Here is an 18,413-nt window from a genome sequence, read left to right as displayed (position 1 = left end):
TGCATGGGGGCAGTGGGCAGCCGCTCCGCAGGACGGGGCTCTGCTGCCCGCTCACGGCTCTTGAACCCCAGTTGCTGGTGCAAGAGGCCCAGTGGTAGCCGGAGCCCAGCCTGTCCTGCTCTGATCTGTGGGAACCTCACCAGGGCGTCCATCAGGATCGTGGTGAAAGCCAAGGTCCCTCCTTGTGGGTGCCTCCTGCATCTCCTATGCATCCCCTGTGGTTCCTTGTGGTCCCACCACAGGGGGCTCTCTCCATGTCCCCACTGTCAGGTGGGAGCAGTTGTTGTCCCCTCCTCCTGCAGGTGCCAATCTGACCTTCTGCATCACTTCATTCAGATCCTCATTCCAACGTCACTCTCTGAAGAGGCCTTTCCCCACCTCCCTATTTACCATCCGCCCGTTCCACGTGCTCACGGGACCCAGCCAGCTCCCTCTGGGACATTCTTTCTCCACCAGACCTCCTGTGGCCACCTGCCCTTGTTTTCTGGAGCTGCCGTCATGAATGACCACATGTTGAATGGCTTCCACAACATTAATTTATTTTTCTTAACAGTTTTATAGTTCAGAATTCCGACGTGGATCTCCTTGACTGTGAGATCAAAGTGCTCCCGGGGCCACGTTCCTTCCAGAGCTGGGGGAGGGCGCATTCCCTGCCCTGTCCAACTCCCCGAGAAGTGGTCCAGCTCCTTGCCTGCACCTTCCTCTCTCCTCCAGGTCAGCAAGGATGCCAGGCTGGACAGAGGCAGGGGAGTCACATGGATCAAGCCAGAAAGACCGCGTCTACCACAGCCAGCCGTGTTGGAAGAGAACAAGAAAGAAAAATGCCCAGGACACTCCACCAGTCTCTCGACAGACAGCCAAACTAAGATCTAGTCTTTATACAGCAGGTATTGTGCATTTTATAGAGCCGGACTCTCCAGATCCGCTAGCAAACTTTCCAGGGAGCTCACCTCTTCCAATCAGACAACCCTGATGATGCGACATCCGTGTCCAGAGACTCTTAAATGAACACTTTAAAATCACAAACTAGGTGTTATTCCCATTTTTTCCTAATGAAAAACAACCTCCTCCTCTTTGATTTTATTCTAGTTATTACCTTATTGGGATGATTACTAGGATTATTTTTTTTATACCCAGACCATGTGTCAGATCTGGATCCCAAGGGATTAGGGACAGAACCCCACAAGAAGGCAGGGCATTGAAGACAGAGACTCGGGCTGCTTCGTATGCCCTGGAGACCACGCGGGGGACTTCTTCTCATTAGGCGACCACATGGCTGAGTTGGGCTCCTGCCACACAGCAGGAAATCAGCAATGGAGACACTGTTAGGAAAAAAGAAGGAAGGAGATATGGGAGGAGAGAGGGAAGGAAAGAAGAAAGGGGGAGGGATAGATAAGGGAGGGAGGAAGAACTGAAGGAGGGAGGAGAAGGAGAGGAAAGAGGAGGGATGGAAGGGGGAGGGAGAAGGAGCTATGAGCCCCCAGCCTTTGGGGTGCAAAGCCAGCTCCAGCATTATTCTTTTCTAAATCCAGGCTCGCCATGTGTGAAAAGCGATTGACAGTCGCAGCTCTCTGGCAGGGTTGTTGTGACATCCACAGAGTGCCTGCTCTGCCTGACTGCTAAGTAGGTGCTTAATAAATGCCCGTTCCCAGCTCCCTCCTCTGCTGGCTAAGGAAGTAGCCGGGCTGACAACCATGTGTGTGTGTGTGGGGGGGCGTTTGCTTCCTCCAGAATGGGGTCCTCTGGGATGCTCCCCTCCCGGGTCACGGCCTGAGAGCCGCATGAGCACAGCCCCAGGTGGCAGTGGTTGGGAAGCGGGGCATGGGGTGAAGTTGAAGGAGATTCATGACCTTGACTGTCCTCTGCCGCCTGATTTACGGGGCAGCACTGTCTCCTGCCTGAGATGGAGACGCTGCGAGGGAAAGAGCTGTAGAAAACCTTAATCCCCGAATGGCAGAAAGAGATACTCTGGGGTCCCGAGTGTGTTTGATCAAATACATCAGGTGGGCCACGGCTCTCCGCATGGAATCCAACCCACCGCCGGGCCGACCCCAGGGGTTTCCGAAGGAGGAATGAAATATTTCTCTCCACTTAGCTGACAAAAATCATTGGTAGATTTTGCTTAACAGAAGAATCTGGCCTTGGAATGCTGAAGTCATGCCATTCAACCAGGTGCCAGCATTGAGGGGTAGGGGGCTGGGGGCAGGGGACAGAGGAAGAAGAACCCCCCCTCAGAAAACATATACCCAGTGCCCTTGGGTGGGCCATGCATCTCCAACAGGGTCTTTTTTTTTAATTTGTTTAGATGTGGATGGACCTTTATTTTATTCATTTATTTATACGTGGTTCTGAGACTCGAACCCAGGGCCTCACACGTGCTAGGCAAGCACTCTACCCCTGAGCCCCAGCCCCAGCGCCCCCTGCAGGGTCTGGCTGGGAGCGGTTTCTGAGGGATGAGGCCTCTGGCGTGAAGGCTGGAAGAGCCGCAGGAGCTCTGTTGGTCCTGGCGGTGGCGGGAAGCTCTGCTGGGATCCACCAGCGGCCTCCTGGGGCCGCTTCTCAGGTGGTCTGGGCTCCCTGAGCATCAGCCCTGGGCTGCCCCCATGAGCTTCAGAAGATGCTTCCTCCGTGGAGGGCAGAGGCGACAGAAAACGGAGCCCACCCCCTCAACCTCTGGACTCTGGCGGCCCCAGGTCTGGAAGGTCCGAGCCCCCCACGTGGCTCATGCTGCTTGGTGACATGGGCTCATCCTCAGAGGGGCTCAAATGTCACCTCCACAGAGAAGCAGGATTCTTCCTTCTCTTCCTTCCATGGGTCTTCCAGCACCTCCCCTGGTGGTCCGCATGCCAGCCTCAGTCATTCCCAGACCCGCCAGAGCAGGGGGGTTATGGGCTGCTGGGCGTCTCCCCCAGATTCCTGTCTTGGAGCCCCGACTCCCGGTACCTGAGGATGCAGCTGCATTTGGTAATGGGACCTTAGAAGGGAATTAACTTATGACAAGGTCCTTAGAATGGGCCCTGATCTAATACAACTGTTGTCCTCGTGAGAAATCTGCACACAGACACACAGAGGGGAGAGGATGTGAGGACACGGGGAGAAGTTGGCCCCCCACAAGCCAAGGGGAGAGGCCCAGAAGGAACAATTCGGCTGACATCTTGGTCTCAGGTTTCTAGCTTCCAGGAAGGGAAGAAAATAAGGATCTCTCGGCTAAGCCAGAAAACCTTTTCCATAAGGGATCAGAGAGTAAATAATTTCAGCTTTGTGGCCATAGGGGCTCTGTCACAAAACCTTAACGTGGTCATAGTCTCGTGAAGCAGCCATAGGAAATATGCTAACAGCTGGGCACAGATGTGTCCCAATAAAACTTTATTTATAAATAAAGGGCCAGATTTGGCCTCTTAGCTATAGTTTGGCGACCCCTATAGGAGATAGGTTCCGTGGGGCTGGGGTTTATGACCATCTTATTTGCTTCACATTCCCAAGGATGTAGCATGGGGTTGGCATATCGTGGGCATTAAGCAGATATCTATTTTTGAATACATTTTTTTATAATTTTACTTTGAGATGATTATATAGAAATTATAAAAATAATACAAAGAGGTCCGGGTACCCTTTACTCAGCTCTACCTGTGACATCTCCTATGTCAAATCAATATCCATCACTTAATAGATAGACATTAAAGCCAGAAAGATGTGCTCTATTTCCATCTGTGTATCCCTGGGAAAGTCACCAAATTCTTCAGAGCCTCAGTGTTTTCATTTGTAGAATCAAGGTGACAATAACATAGCCTACTCATTTGGCAGCAAGAATTCAAAAGAGAAAATACAAAGAATTTCAGACAGCATTTGGTATGTGTGTGTGTGTGTGTGTGTGTGTGTGTGTGTATATATATATATATATATATATATATATATATATATATATATATATATATATATATATATATATATATATATAAAATAAATGAAGAAACCAATACACAGAGAGGTTAAGTAATTTGCCAAAAGTCAAACAGCCACTAAGTGATATGGCAAGAATTCAAACCCAGGTCACCTGAATCTTGAGTCTGTGCTCAAGAACATCCAGACTTTTGTCTTCATAAAATAGCCCTGCCAGTGGACAGGGAACAGCTTCCAGAATTGTTCCTTTGGACCAGAAGTCAGAAAACTTTCTATAGAGGACAGATTTACATTTTTTGTAAATCTGACTTTGTGGGCCAACAGGCAATCCTGAGGATGTTAGGTAGATGCAGAGAGAGAATAAATTTCCGCAGTGTCTTTCATGGACCAATTTTAATTACAAGTTGGATGCAATCATCTTTGTAGTACTTACAAGAATGGGGTCCTTTTTTGGAAGTTCAGCATTTGGCCTAAATAAGATACAAACTTAGGGTCCTACACTATCAAGGTAGAAGCATGGCCTTATTCTACAAGGCCTTCCCTTCTGTGCTGAAACTCCAACCTGCCTTCAGGGAAGCCCCCCAGCCAGGGGAACCCATCAGAACCTGTGGGTGCTCTCCCTGTCTTGGCAATTCCTCCTGGCTCCATGGGGTTGCAGAATACCTCATGGGAAGCAAGGTAGGAGATTCCCAGCTTTGAGCCCCAGCTAAACTACTCACTACCTGTACGACCCATGGCAATTCACTTACCCATTCTAGGGCAGAGATTGCTAATCAGACAGGATTCTTCCCCTGCTGGGGATGCCTGACTGGAGATATTTTTGGTTGTCCCAACTTGGGGTGGCAGAGCTACTGCATTGAGTAGGTAGAGAACAGGGTAGGTGCTCAGTGAAGCATCCCCAACAACAAATAGTTATCCAGCCCCCAGTGTCAACAGTGCTGAGGTTGAGAGAGCCTGTCAAGGGAGCTTTCACCTTTTGGTCTATTCATTGAACTGTAGTAGCTACTCCATAGGGAAGAGTAAATGAGTGTATTAGTCAACCTTCTGCCTCTATAACAAATACCCCAGATTATCAATTTATAATGAGAAAAGGTTTATTTGGGCTCATGATTTGGAATGTTTCAGTTCAGAACAGAGTGGACCCATGGCTTTTAGCCTCTGGTGGCTGGAATTCAAGGCAAAGTAAAACCATTCACTTCCTCGCCAGGAAATTTTTAAAAAGAAAGGGAAGGAGAAGGGCCCACTATCCCTTCAAGGGCATGCACCCAATGATCTGAAGACCTTCCACTGGGAGCCCCACTTCTCAGAGGTCCTGCTATCTCTGGCCATCTCGGGGCAGCACCAAGCTGGAGACGGAGCCTCTACCACCTAGACCTTGGGGCCACATTCTAGACCCACACTCTAGCAATGAGCTATAATAAGCATAAAGGCATAAAGCAGGGAATGACATGCCGTAAAGCGCTGGAGAGAAACGTTAGCCCCTTTGAATTATATTCAGTGATTTAAACACATCGAGCCCGTCTGAGCTCACAGGCCGTAGCCAAACAAGGAGGGGGCCAGCTATGGAGGCTCCTGCTCTCCTGTGGCAGGCAAGTGCCTGTCCTTATTGTCTGTCTCCCAGCACATCCTCCCCGCCAGCCGCCCCTCCCCTCTGAGCTCAGCCTGGAGCCGGGATGCAGAAGCCATTATTAAAAAATGAACAGGAGTTGTTTTTTCCCCCCTTTTTGTTCAAATAATCCAGTTTGCTGCCTCAGACAAATCATTATTCATGTGGAACGGGCCCGCGCCGCCCCTGGGGAGGAAGGCCAAATTGATTTAACATCTAATCCAGTTTGTACCTCCTGCTAACCCCGGTGGTGTGCAAACCTCACCCTTGTAGGACCCGGAGGAAGGGGGTGGGAGGGGGGAGCGGGACAGAGAGATGCATAAGGAAATGATCCCAAGGCCCGCGTCTGAGCTCAGCTCTCTACAAAAGCAAGATGGAGAGGGGAACGTGTACATCTAGCACCTGGTCTTCCTGCCTCGGGTGTTCCCGTCCTCAGTACTGGGTTTCTCCTGTCCTTGAGCTCAACACGATAACACCACCATCAAAACCACAGCTGCTTGCTTGGTGCTGAGGGATCTCCCAGACAGCAAGGAAGAGCACCGAACTGATTCTGCAGGCCAGGGAAGCTGATGCTCAGAGAGATGGAAGAACATGCCGTAGGTGCACGGAAAGTTCTAGAAGGAAACCTCAGAGTCAGTTCTGTGTGCCCCCAAAGCTGGATCTAGCACATGAACAGCCTCCCGGGTGCAGGAAGATGTCTGGACAAACTCCAAGACACCCACACTGTGGCGTAGACGGGTCTGGGTTGTCCCTGCACAGTCGGAGACATTATCTCTACATTTCTGAATTTCCTCCTTTGTCTCATTACTGAACATTCCCGCCCTTCTTCTCCCTGGCCTTCGGTGGTGGGACTAGGGGACAAAAGCAGCCCCCTACCTGCTGGAGGGAGAGGTGGCATTCCACCACAGTGGGCAGAGTCCTGTGCCCCCCTGTCAAGCTCAGAGGGGTGAACAGTATTGACGTGTCTCTTGCCAGGTCCCTCCTTCACTTGGTGGCACCTTCCATGACTGTCATCGTGAGCCAGCAGGAGGCAGAGTGGGGATCTGCCTGCAGGTCTGGGGTGCTCTTTCCCAGCAGCGGCTCCCCACATCTCCAGGGCTCTTGTGCCTTCTGGTCAGAACGTGGCCTGTTCATGCACGGGAAGCTGTGGTTCAACTGCAAGTGGGAAACAGCTTGAGATGAGCCCGCCTGTGTCCTAGGTCAGCCTAGTGGGAAGGAGGGGAAAGGAGGAGTGGCAGAGGGGCAGGGGGGAGGGGGAGGGGGGGAGGGAGGGAGGGGACAGGGGAGGTGTTTTCAGAAGGAGTACAGTGAAAAGGACAATGTGGTCCTGAAAGTCCAGGCATCCCAGGGAGATGAGGCACCACACGTGGCTCCCCAGCTTTGGCCAGCACAGTGGACAGCTGATGATGGACATCCAAGGCTAAAGCAGCACCTGTGGCACCTCCAGTGTGGTCCCTCGGGCAGCTTCCAGCACACCAAGAAGCAGCACTGCACGGGATCCCTGCCGCCCTTCAACTTGGCCTCCCGGATGACCTCGCAGACAGCTCCCTCCTAGGAGGATCTCCACCCGAAAAACAGATGATTTTCCCTGAGTGTGTGAGAGGCACCCTCTGGGGATTCTGGAAATAACCAAGAGGGGTGCTCCACAGGGGGACCCCAAGCCGAGGACGGCATCCGAGGAGCCGTGTTGGGGAAAATAATATCGTGAGCCCTGGTCTATGGCCAGCCCTGCCCTGAGCGCGCCATGTCAGCGAGCCTGGCCCCGCAGGGACAGCCTGCCCTCTCCTGTGTCACGGCTCCTGCGTCACAGCTCTTTCGTGTTCCTTCCTGGCTGTGTGAGTGTGTGTTTGTGGTTGTGTGTTTTCAGGCACGTGTCAGCCGTGTTTATTTGTGAGTTTGTGTGGTCTCTGTTTATCTTTGGAGTTTGCATTTTCGTGTGTATGTTGGTGAGCGTGTCTGCGTGTGTCTCTTGAACACTTGAGGCTGAAAGACTAAGAAGCCGCCTTGCAGCCAAACAGCATCACCAAAGGGCAAAGGGGCAGGGAGGCCTGCGGGGCCTCTACCCTCCAAGCCTCCCTTCCCAGCCCCCCATTCTACCTGTTTCTTGCAGCAGCCCAAATCCCTCCGCGGTTGGTTCTGGTGGCTGCTTGTCACCTCCTCCTCCCCTCTCCCTCCAACCAAATCCTCCTATTGTCATTGCCCTGAGCTGCAGAGCAGCTCACCCCACAGCTGTGTGGATGGAGGTGTCTCCTGAGCTTTCCACACTGCGCCTGCGTCTCCCTCCACGCCTCCCTGCTGCTGTAGAACCGAGGCTTGCGTGGTCCTGTGACCTGTCAATAACCCAATGGGGAGTTGCTCCAGCAGCAGTTGAGCCAGGGGCAGGGTGGGAGGTACAGATGGGGTGTGTCCCTTGAGCTCTGTGACAGAGTTTCTCACTTCACCCTGCGGAGTTGTTGCAAAATTCACCGCCTCTGTCTGGAAGTCAGCGGTGGCCTGGGGTAGCAGGTGGGCTCTCGGACCCCAACACACCTGGAAGCACAGAATGCAAAGAGGGCACTCGGAAAAGAAAGCAAGGGCCACTGGCAGCATGATCTGACATCCATATCCAAGGGGCAGGGAAGGTCCCCTTAGGTCACCAAGTGAGCAACGAGGCTGCCTTCTTGCCCTGTGATGAGACCAGTCAGCCACATAGGCCGGGAAATAAGCTGGAGAGAGCACTTCCTGGACCAAAGTATGCAGGAAATTTGGAATGTGTTGCTAAAACGATTGGACGCCACCTATACAGTTGCACAGGTATTTTCCAAAATAGAAGCGTGTGAATGGGTGTGTGAAAATAGCTAATATCTGTTGCACACGTAGGACATGTTAGGCTTCACTTGCAGGGTGTGGTTATTTTGCAGAACAACCCTGTAAAAGAAATGCTCCTTATCATCCACATTGTGCAGGAAGGAAAATGGGGTGAGGCTTTAAATGACTTTCCAAGGTCATATGGCTAGCAAGGGTCCCTGCAAACCTTCAGCATGCAAAGTGGCCTCTTCTAATCCCGTGCACTTGAACCCATGCCCTGTTGACTCCTGGTACCAGCAGGTGGGTACCTACATGTACTATTTCACATACCTGATGTGATGCATCTGGGCTCATGTTCCTACACTGTACCGTCTACTTTTCAATGATAGTTACAGGTATAGCTAGGAAATACATCAAATGCTTCAAATGCATTGTTTCATGGAACCGCAGCAGTGATTCAAGGAATCCCTTCATGGAAGCCTGGGTACAAGGCACTCTGTGTGTGTTGTCACTGCCGTGTGTTGTGACGGTTCTTTGATATTTGACATCCAGCTCTAGTGAGGATTCCTTCAGCCACTGAAGAACGTACTCGCCTACAGTGTCCAGGGCTGGATCTCCCCACTCTAGAAAAGCACTCCCGTTTAGATTGCAAAGGTTCCCAATGCCGAACCCCTCTTTCCATTCTTAGAAAGCCCCAAACACTTGCACTTTGACCATGCTCAAAAAAGTCTCAGCACAAATACCCAATAAACAACAAGTCCTAATCATCATGCAGCAGCCTATCTGGAGGGAAGGCGTGCCCCCCACTCCCCCCCACCCCCCAGCTAACACTCAGTGCTGCAGGGACTACTTTTTCATTGCAAGAAATGTAATGAATCACCTTTTCTTACCCTTTCTTCCCTTCTTTCTTCCTAATGAGGTGCCCTATTACTCAGCCTGGATAAGGAGGATGGTTTTCTTCGCATTGACTCATACTGCAAAAAAAAAAAAAAAATTGGTATCTTATTCCCTTCATGTTTCCTGTAGGCAGTAAGAAGGTGGCAGAGAGGAAGAGAGAGAATGCTCCAGGCTGAACTCATGGCTGCTGTCACCACCAGTGTGACAACAGGCAGTAACAAGGCAGCCTGCCTTGCCTAAAACCCCACTGCCTTGCACACCATGGTCCACACTGTGTCCTCCATTCATTCTGCACCAGATGGACCTAGGTTTGAACAACAGACAGGCTTTTCATTTGTTCCATGTTATTTAACATGCTACCTGTTCACATCCAGGTAAATGGTTTCCCGGTGAAATCGGTGGTCAAGTGCTTTGCAAAGGTTGAGAGAGGTCACCGGGGAGAAAATGGCAAGGAGTCTGTGTGAACCAACCCAGAATAAAAGAGTCATTCTAACTACAGAGGAGGAAAAGGTAGAAGCAACCTAGATGCTCACCAATAGGGGATCAGTGTAGGGGACTGTTTAAGTCAGTGTGTTCCAGCGTGTGCTCCGACTAGTTCTGATGAAATGGTTATGTTGCAAGATCATGGAATGAATCATAAAGTCTGGCATTAGAACGTGTGTGGGAATATCACATCTTGCTCTGGCTGCACATAGTATTTATCATGCTAATGTGCTGGCCACCTCTTTAGGTGGATTCCTTTCAGATCTCTTTCCCACCCTTCCTCTCCATCTAGCTGTATTGGAGGAAGCTGGTCTCTATTATAAACTACATTTCCCAGAATCCCTTGCTAACTCGCATCCTGCTACTCTCCATCAATGGGAGTCACTGGTGAAATTCTGGAGGGTGGGAATAAGAGAAGAGCCAAGGTAGTTCTTCCTCCATGTTTGGAGAGCCTCCCCTGGCTGAGTCTCATCCCTCAGGATGGCCTCTTCTCCACAGCCCCAGCTCCCTCCACATGTTCCCTGGTCCGATTCAGGATCCTGACCTTTGACAACCAAGCCACAAGTCTGGCCACAGGCAAGGACAGGCATATAAGCAGAGGGAGAGATCAGTCCATGTGATTCCAGGGGACTTTGAGGTGAAGATGGGAACAGGAAAAGTGGGATGGAGCCATTGGAATAGGGCATCAGGGAGGGAGAGACTAACAGAGAGGAAACTGTGGCTTTCTTGCCACCCCTTTGGTTTCCTGGGAAGTAGACCCTGAGACAGATGTTCACCTAGAAAGTTTATCCAAGAGTTCCTCTAGAATGAAACCAGAAAAGGCAAGAACTGGAGGCTGGTTGGGCAGGCGGAGGTCAGCCTGTGACGTGGTTCCAAGGCAGGCCTTGGCTGAGCCCCTGAGAGGCTCTGGGGCTGGACTCGCCCTGCACTGTTATCCCAAGCTGAGGCAGGGGTCTGGCCTTTCCTACCCCACGGTTATCAGTCTCTGGATCTGGAAGGAGCCATGATCCTGGGCAGTCAGGTCTTCCGGTTCTCTGACGTTGGGGGAAATAGGTGGTTTCTACATCAGTGTCCACCAAAGCCCCCATTCCTCTGCCATTTTGTTTTTGTTTTTTTTTTAAGAACCAGGGATTGAACTCAGGGACGCTCAAACACCGAGCCACATCCCCAGCCCTATTTTGTATTTTATTTAGAGACAGTGTCTCGCTGAGTGGCTTAGCACTTCACTTTTGGTGAGGCTGGATTTGAACTCAGGATCCTCCTGCCTCAGCCTCCTGAGCCGCTGGGATTACAGGCGTGCGCCACTACGCCCGGCTCCAAGTCCTCATTCCTGTTTGGGATTCTAGAAGGGGAAGTGTCCAGGGCTCTCCAGCACCAACTGAGGACAAAGTTACAGCCACATTGACTCAGTGACCAGCACAAATGGGCTCACGCAGACTTAGAGAGTGAACATTTCCAAGCCACTTTGGTGCCTGTGTGGAGAATTTGGGACCAAGGAATTTCAGAACAAAGAGCCCAATGGAACTGAGATCCTATTGTGGGAAAATGGTGTAAACATTAATATGCCAGAATTTTTCTATGCCACCACGAGGAGACTCTGATTAAGTACCTGTTTGTGCTAGGACTGGCAGCAGGCTTCAGGCTGGGAGGACCAGCATCCAAGCAGACAGGACCTGCTGCCAGGGCTACCTTAGGAGACTGGCTTTCCTCCTCAGGAAGCCATAGAAGCCACACCCTTCTACTCAAGCAACTAGACACCATCTTGGAGTGACAGCAGGAGGGGAAACACTGGGCACATTTATTTTTAAGGTGTCTATTGCCCATAGAAATTAATATGAGGAAAGATATCCAAGCAAATGAAATAAAAATGCTGAATTTTACTAGAAGACCTAGCTTTGTTGACTATGTCAAATTCTGAATAAACCAGGACTTATTTAGCTAGTGTACGAAAACTCAGCTAACCCCTTATTCTTTAAAGGGAAAGGATGAGATCCAGAAGAACAGGTATGGATCTTGCAAGGTCGGGGGCCCAGACTCCTTCTACCTTTTTCCTCCCGTCAGCAGATCCCTCATTCATGATTCAAGATGGCGGCAGCCTCTTAAGGATGGTTCTGGAAGGTGCCACAGGATACTTTTCCTTCCATCCCAAAAGGCCAGAGCTTCATCATATGCTCGCATCTAGCTGCAGAGGGACTGGGAGGCTGTATGTTCAGCAAAAGCTCGTCACAGAGTGTGTGGAAGAAGGAGAAGAAGGATCTCAGGAGGCAGCTAGCAGTCCTGCTAGAGTGGACAGAGCACACGGTCAGCACCATCGAACAATCTCCCAATGACACTAAGCAGTGGATAGTCCCATTGCGTAGATGACCCAGAAGCCCCAGGGCTACCGAGTTGACCATGAAAAGCACCCCAAGGTCATTTCCCCAAGGTCTCCATTTGCCTCTGGTGATGGAATCGGCTTGTTGGGGGGTTCACTCTCCCATGTCTTCGTAATTCTAAAGACAACACCTGGGCGACAGTCAGCCCCCTCGGCTGACCTTGTCTGTCTCGTGGCAGTCCTGGCTTTGTTAGAGCCCTGAGCTGTGTTTGTTTTGCAATTACCTTGGGCGAAGGGGGCCTCTGACATTTTTCCGGGGGCTGGGGGCGAGGCACACATCCTCCGTCCTCCCCTGGGCTCTCTGATTGTCATTTCCTCCACCTTTAAAAGAAAATTGCATAATAGCCATTACTCAGGCACCTTTCCAGAGTACTTACTCCCCATTAATGCAAAAGGGACCACGTGAGGAAACAGCCCCAGATGTCACATGCCAAGTTACAAAGAGAAAATGAGGGGCCCGAGCTCCTCTTATGGAGGTCCCTTCGCTGAACGGTGCCACAAGGGCACATAAATTGTGCTTTTTACCCACTCTCCCAAACCCAGGGCCAACTCAAACAAAATCAAAGTCATTAATGAGACTTAGCCCCATTAGGCTCATGTAAACATTTATAAAAGTCTTCAAAGCCTCTGTTGGGAAAAAAAAGTGTGTGTGTGTGTGTGTGTGTGTGTGTGTGTGTGTGTGTCCATGATAATCTGCACAATTTTTAGTGACTAACCACACTCCCTTTTGTATCTGCATCCTGGGGGGTTTCTGTTCTGGGGTCAGAAGTGGTCCTGCCCTTCTAAAAGGAAAGGTATTAGCCTAAATTTGGAGATAGGGGGTGGAAGTCACTGTGGTTGCTTTTCGAGGGACACGTGTGTGCTCAGAGGTCCCTGGTTCCGGCACTCAGGTTTCTAGCGGGTCAAGCCCTGCCCACTCCATCTGCATGGCTCCTTTCCCCTCAGTGTGGCTGATGGGCACCTTCCAGGCAGGGACACCACCCAGGTGAGTTTTTTGAGTCAGAGGATCAATAACACAGCTCCCTTGTCCCTGGAACATGATGAGTGTTTCCTGGTCCCCAAGTGTCCATGGTGGGGTGTGGTCTGTATTGGCTCAGCCTCGGTGAGGTTGAACATCACTTGTCCCCAGCAGTGATGTTCAACTCTTCCAAGTGATGTCCTTACCTCCCCCTTCAGTTTCTCATTCCCTTACCAGTCATCTGTTGTCACCTCCCAGACGAACAGCTTACACTTAAATCCTTGTCTCAGAGTCCGTGTCAGAGGGAACCCAGCCTAAGGAGACAGAGCTGTATTGACCTCAAGGGGCAAGCACCTACCTGAAGACACAGTCACCACAGACCAGGTAGCACCAAAAGGCACAGCGAGGGGCATATTTCTGATGACATGATGTTGAGCACCTGGATCCAGCCATGCCTGAAAGTTGGGTTAGACTCACGTTGGCTCAAAGACAGAGCATGTGACATTCCAAGGTCTTTGCCATGACCTTTCCATACCATCCTTTATGGCCCAAAGTCTCCCTTCCTGCGGGGCTGGCTTTCCTCCGCTCACATGGTCCAAGGATAAGAATTCATTTCAAGGGCTACTGGACTTGGCCAAGACAGGGTTAAAGCCACCAGGGTGACACAGTTCAAATCCTTCCCTGTGATTTCATGGAAATAACCTTCTGGCAGCTTCCGCCTCGCTGTTGTGCTCTTGTCTGCCAGCCAACCCCGGGCCGGGTTCCCCCAGGAGATGTTAACTCACTGCCCTCATCTGCTTGACTGACTGTCATCTTCACACATCACGGAGCTGGTGATGAAGCCCTTAATTAGTACATGTCTCCAGGCCCCTCCTATCGCCACCTCTTCTTCTCTTTCCCCTCCCTGGGCCTGGCTCTGCTCTTCACCAACTCCAAAGAGGCCATGCCACCAACCGTCATTCCACACTGGGCTCCTTGTGAATTGATCCTCCCTGTCCCGTCAGCCCACGGAGATGTCAACTAGGATCCCGGGTCTCAGAAAAGGATACCGGCCTGGGGAGGTGACACTTAAAGGTCATTGGCCTAAGATAAAAACCTGGTTCAAGTCCTGCCTGGGTGACCTCCTAGGAGTTCTTGAACCTTTCTAAATGCCCTTTTCCTACAGAAAAGCACCAATATAACCTCATGGGCTTCGAGTGAAGGTTAAATGAAACGACTCTTGCGCCCCAGTGTGTTCAATGTTTGGGCTTCTTGAGAACAGATTCTCAAAAAACTTGATGACGTCATCATCGTCGTCGTCACGCATCAATGAATCCAGAAAACGTTACAATAGGTTCAATGCGTTTAACTGTGTGCACACACTTTTATTCAAAGGAGTAGGACCCCGACTTCAGCCCCAGGGCTCTGCGCTGGTCCTGGGAGAGCTCTGGAGGGCCAGCCTGACGCAGGGCCTTCAGCCTCTGCAGAAGCTCCCCGAAACCTGGGTGGGCATCTTACTGCAGCTGCTCAGCACGGGACCCCCCTCAGGACTCACCATGACCTCTGTGCACCCAGGAGGGCAGCCTCAGGCCCCACGGGGCCGCCGCTGCTGTTCTGCAAAGAAGCAAAATGCTCTGTGGGACCAAAGTGCAGAAGCACGTGTGCAGAGGCCAGAGAGTCTGATGGTCAAGAGAAAGGCGTAGCTGCACCCCTTCCTAAGGCCTTGGAGTCTTTTCCTCACCTGGCCTAAGGAAAGAGCATCAGGGAAGCCATGGGGAAAGAAGAAAATGACCTGGGTGTTACTGAAAATGTTTCGTGACCACTCAGATTGCGTTGGCGGAGGACACAGAAACAATAAAAGAGAGCCTCTCTAGGAGTCTTCCACAGGAGGGTGCCTGCCCTGGGTCAGGAGCTGCAGATTAAAGAGGGAAACAGAAACAGAGGAAATGGACAAGAGGTGGGGGTCTCACCGAATTGCCCAGGCGGACCTCAAACTTGCGATCCTCCTGCCCCGGTCTCCCCAGGAGCTAGGACGACAGGTTGGAAAGATGACACGAGAGAGTAGCAAATGGAGGATCAGAAAACCTACATGAGGGTCCTGCTTCCGGGGACAATAATAATCATTCAACAAGGATCTGAAGCTCCACAGAACCCTTCTGAAGCTCCACAGAACCCTCCAGGTGACCTGGACCGCGGAATGATGTCGCCACGTGCGTCCTTGTGCATCTGAAGGCGTGAGCGAGACGGCGGCGTCTGGCTTCGGCTGCTCAGCAGCGCAGAACCCCCGAGCTTTGCTTGGTGTGAAGGGGTCACCCCATAAAGAACCTGAAGGGGCAAGTTTAACCATTCCACAGTGTGGTCAGCTCGGAATGTATTCTAGTAAATTCCACAGGTGTGTAAAAAAAAAAAAAAAAAAAAGACCAGAGCATGGGTCCCGGGGAGGACAAGAATTGTGACGAGATGTCAGAATCAGACGAAGACTTTTGGGTTCTATTCTGGTTCTGTGGGAATCCTCTGGAGGACTTTGCTTTCGGGAATGAGGGGATGAGAACTCGGATTCTGAAGTCATCCAACTGCTGGATGAACCCCGGTCTCTCCAAAAATTAGAGTCAGTGGGGATCAGGGGCTGGGAGGATTTAACTCACATGCTTATGAAATATCTAACACAATATCTGGCTTAAAACAAGCATTTTTTTTTGGGGGGGGAGGAATAATTATTTTTGTTTCTGGAAACGATTAGCCAACAGTAGCCTAGTAAGGTCAATCCATCCAAATGCGATGCCCTGAGGATCTCAAGAGTTCCACACTCTTCTAGTGCCAGGCCAGATTCAGAGTCCCCCTTTAAGGAACTCAAAAAATATTCCACAAATGACCAGAGAGGGTCCCAGACAAGGGCAGGAGCCATGGCTGTCTGGCAAGCTCCCTCGCTGAGAATCTTTCCGGCTCAAGAAAGGAGGCTTCTGGAAACGACATTGCACAGTTCACCCCCTGGAGAATCCTCCTCTTGGAAGCTCTCACCAAATCCTTCCCCATGTGGAAGACATTGGTGCATCTTCCAGGAGAGGAAGGAGCCCAAGCACACATATGGACAGCCAGGCTGGCCCCGCCGTGTCCTCAAAGGAGGGAGAGGGGCGGATGGGTCCCACAGGCATTTAATGGAGGGGGACTTTTTTTTTCTGGAAAGAAGCCGGGCTCGCACTGGGAGTTGGTTGCTGGAGGTCATTAAGCCGTCTTTGAGTGGAGAAGCCATCTGCAGTGTGAGGCGCCCCGTCCTTTCTTGGAGGGGTTCAACATGCACCCGACAGCCCACTCCCTCCCTCCCCCCACTGCCATCTTGGACTCTGCTGCTTGCACGTGTTCCAAGGTCTCCCCCTGGATACTGGCTGAATGCAACCATTTGTCCAGGGAAGCCATCAAACCAGATGCCAAAGAAGAGGAGAAGGAGGAGGAGGAAACCAAGCAAAGATCACTGGCTCCGCCGCCTTGGGAAAACTGGAAGACCACACTCCACTGCTCCTGGCCACCATTGATGATGGTTCATGTGGGGCTTGTTTTTAAAAGCTACCTCTGGCTGTCAGCGGAGGAGAAAGACTTACCCTCAATTGCCCATTTGGAGACAATGACATCAGGAGCCCCGTGTGATGGTGTGACTCCAGGCAGCCAAGTTTGTCTATGCCCTGCAGCCCCTCCAGAAAGTGGAAGAAAACAATGTCTATCTCACAGTCAAGATCAAGGTGAAAGGCACAAAAGTGTTCAGCACTGGCTGCCACCCAGTGGGGTTCAGAAAGGAATGGGCACTCTAGGCTTGATGCAAATGAAAATTTCAGAATAGCAAGTGCTTGGTTAGTAAGCCCGACAGCGAGGCACATGGTGGGTGTCTCGGTGGAACTGAATGTTCAGCAATGCCCGAAGAGCAACCTTCCAAGGGTAACCTTGCTTTCATGCATTTTTTTTTTTTTTTTTGTCTTTGAAATCACACAGCATTCTGTGTCTGAATCATCACTCAGCCTGTGAGATATGGATGCTTTCAGACAATCAATTTCTCTTCCCAGAATCCTAGATTTCACAGCACTGGAGTGGGGATAATACAAGATACAGAGTGTCATGCTAATCTAGTGTTTTCTTGAGCTGACTCTTAACTATGGCTGCTACACTTGTTACCATCTAAGATCCTTTTGCAACATTATTATTAGTGTCAATAATTAATAATCAATAATTAAACAATAATAGTAATATTCACTTGGATATGTGGGTAGCATTGATGCAACTTGGCTGTCAGTGGAAGAAGAAGACTTTCCCTCAATTTCCCATATTGAGACAGTGGCTCTTGCAAAATGCCAAACTAACTTCTGGGCATGCACAGTGTCTGTGAATGTTCCTGGGAGTGGCAAGAGGCAAGGAATGTTTGAGTAAAAGATGAGGACTAGCTGGGCACTGTGGCACAGGCCTGTAATCCCAGCATCTCGGGAGGCTGAGGCAGGAGGATCACAAGTTCAAAGCCAGACTCAGCAACTTAGTGAGCTTAAGCAACTTAGCAAGACCCTGTCTCTAAATAAAATATATAAAAAAAGGCTGGGGTGTGGCTCAGTGGTTGAGTGCCCCTGGGTTCAATCTCTAGCACTAAAAAAGAAAGAGAGAGAGAGAGAGAGAGAGAGAGAGCGAGCGCGCTGGCTACCAGCTCTGTTTCCCTCTATTACACAAATCTTCCTTTTCCCCATTCTGTGTGCCAGGCAGGGAACATGCCACAGAAGGTCTCTGGCCCCGTGAGACATTCATGACAGGCAGGTTTGGGGAAGGAGATTCCAAATACAAAAACCATTAAGGGCATAAATATCAAATATGGTAGGTTGTGACCAATTCTAAGAAGAAAATCCAGGCAGGGTAGGAAGAAGGGGCGGCAGAATGGAAAGGTCTCTCCAAGAAGATGACATTTGAGCAGAGACAAAGAAGAAATGAGGGAGTGGCCCCACAGATATCTGGGGGAAGGACATTTTTGGCAGAGAGAACAGCATGTGTAAAGGCCCTGAGGTTGGAGAGAAAGAGCGTGGGATCAAAATGGAAGTGTAGCCGTACTCAGCAGAGCTGAGATGTCCAGGGAAGGGCCGTGCTTAGTGTGGAACATGTTACAGATGCGCACAATGTGTGGTCACTCGGCTCAGCCTCAGAATTCCTGCTGGGCAGCTCCATCCAGTTGACCCCCCAGGCTGGGAGCACTTGTTTTTAACTAATTGAGGAATTTTGACAAATGAGCCTTCCAGTCCCCCTGCAAGTCAGACCTCTGGCATCTGCTAGTAGTGGAAATGCCAGGCTGGAAGGAAGGCGCCAGGGCTCCGGCCCCAGCCCTGGGCCCCACCACGCAGCCTGGCCGACAGGCATGCTCCACAGACCCCTGGAAGGGCTTCTGCCCCGCGGCTTCGCTGGGTCTGAAC

The sequence above is a fragment of the Marmota flaviventris genome, chromosome 1 (genome assembly GCF_047511675.1).
Source record: "Marmota flaviventris isolate mMarFla1 chromosome 1, mMarFla1.hap1, whole genome shotgun sequence".
Classification (NCBI taxonomy): Eukaryota; Metazoa; Chordata; class Mammalia; order Rodentia; family Sciuridae; genus Marmota; species Marmota flaviventris.
The sequence above is the reverse complement of the archived record's forward strand: the minus strand, read 5'-3'. Positions refer to the sequence as shown.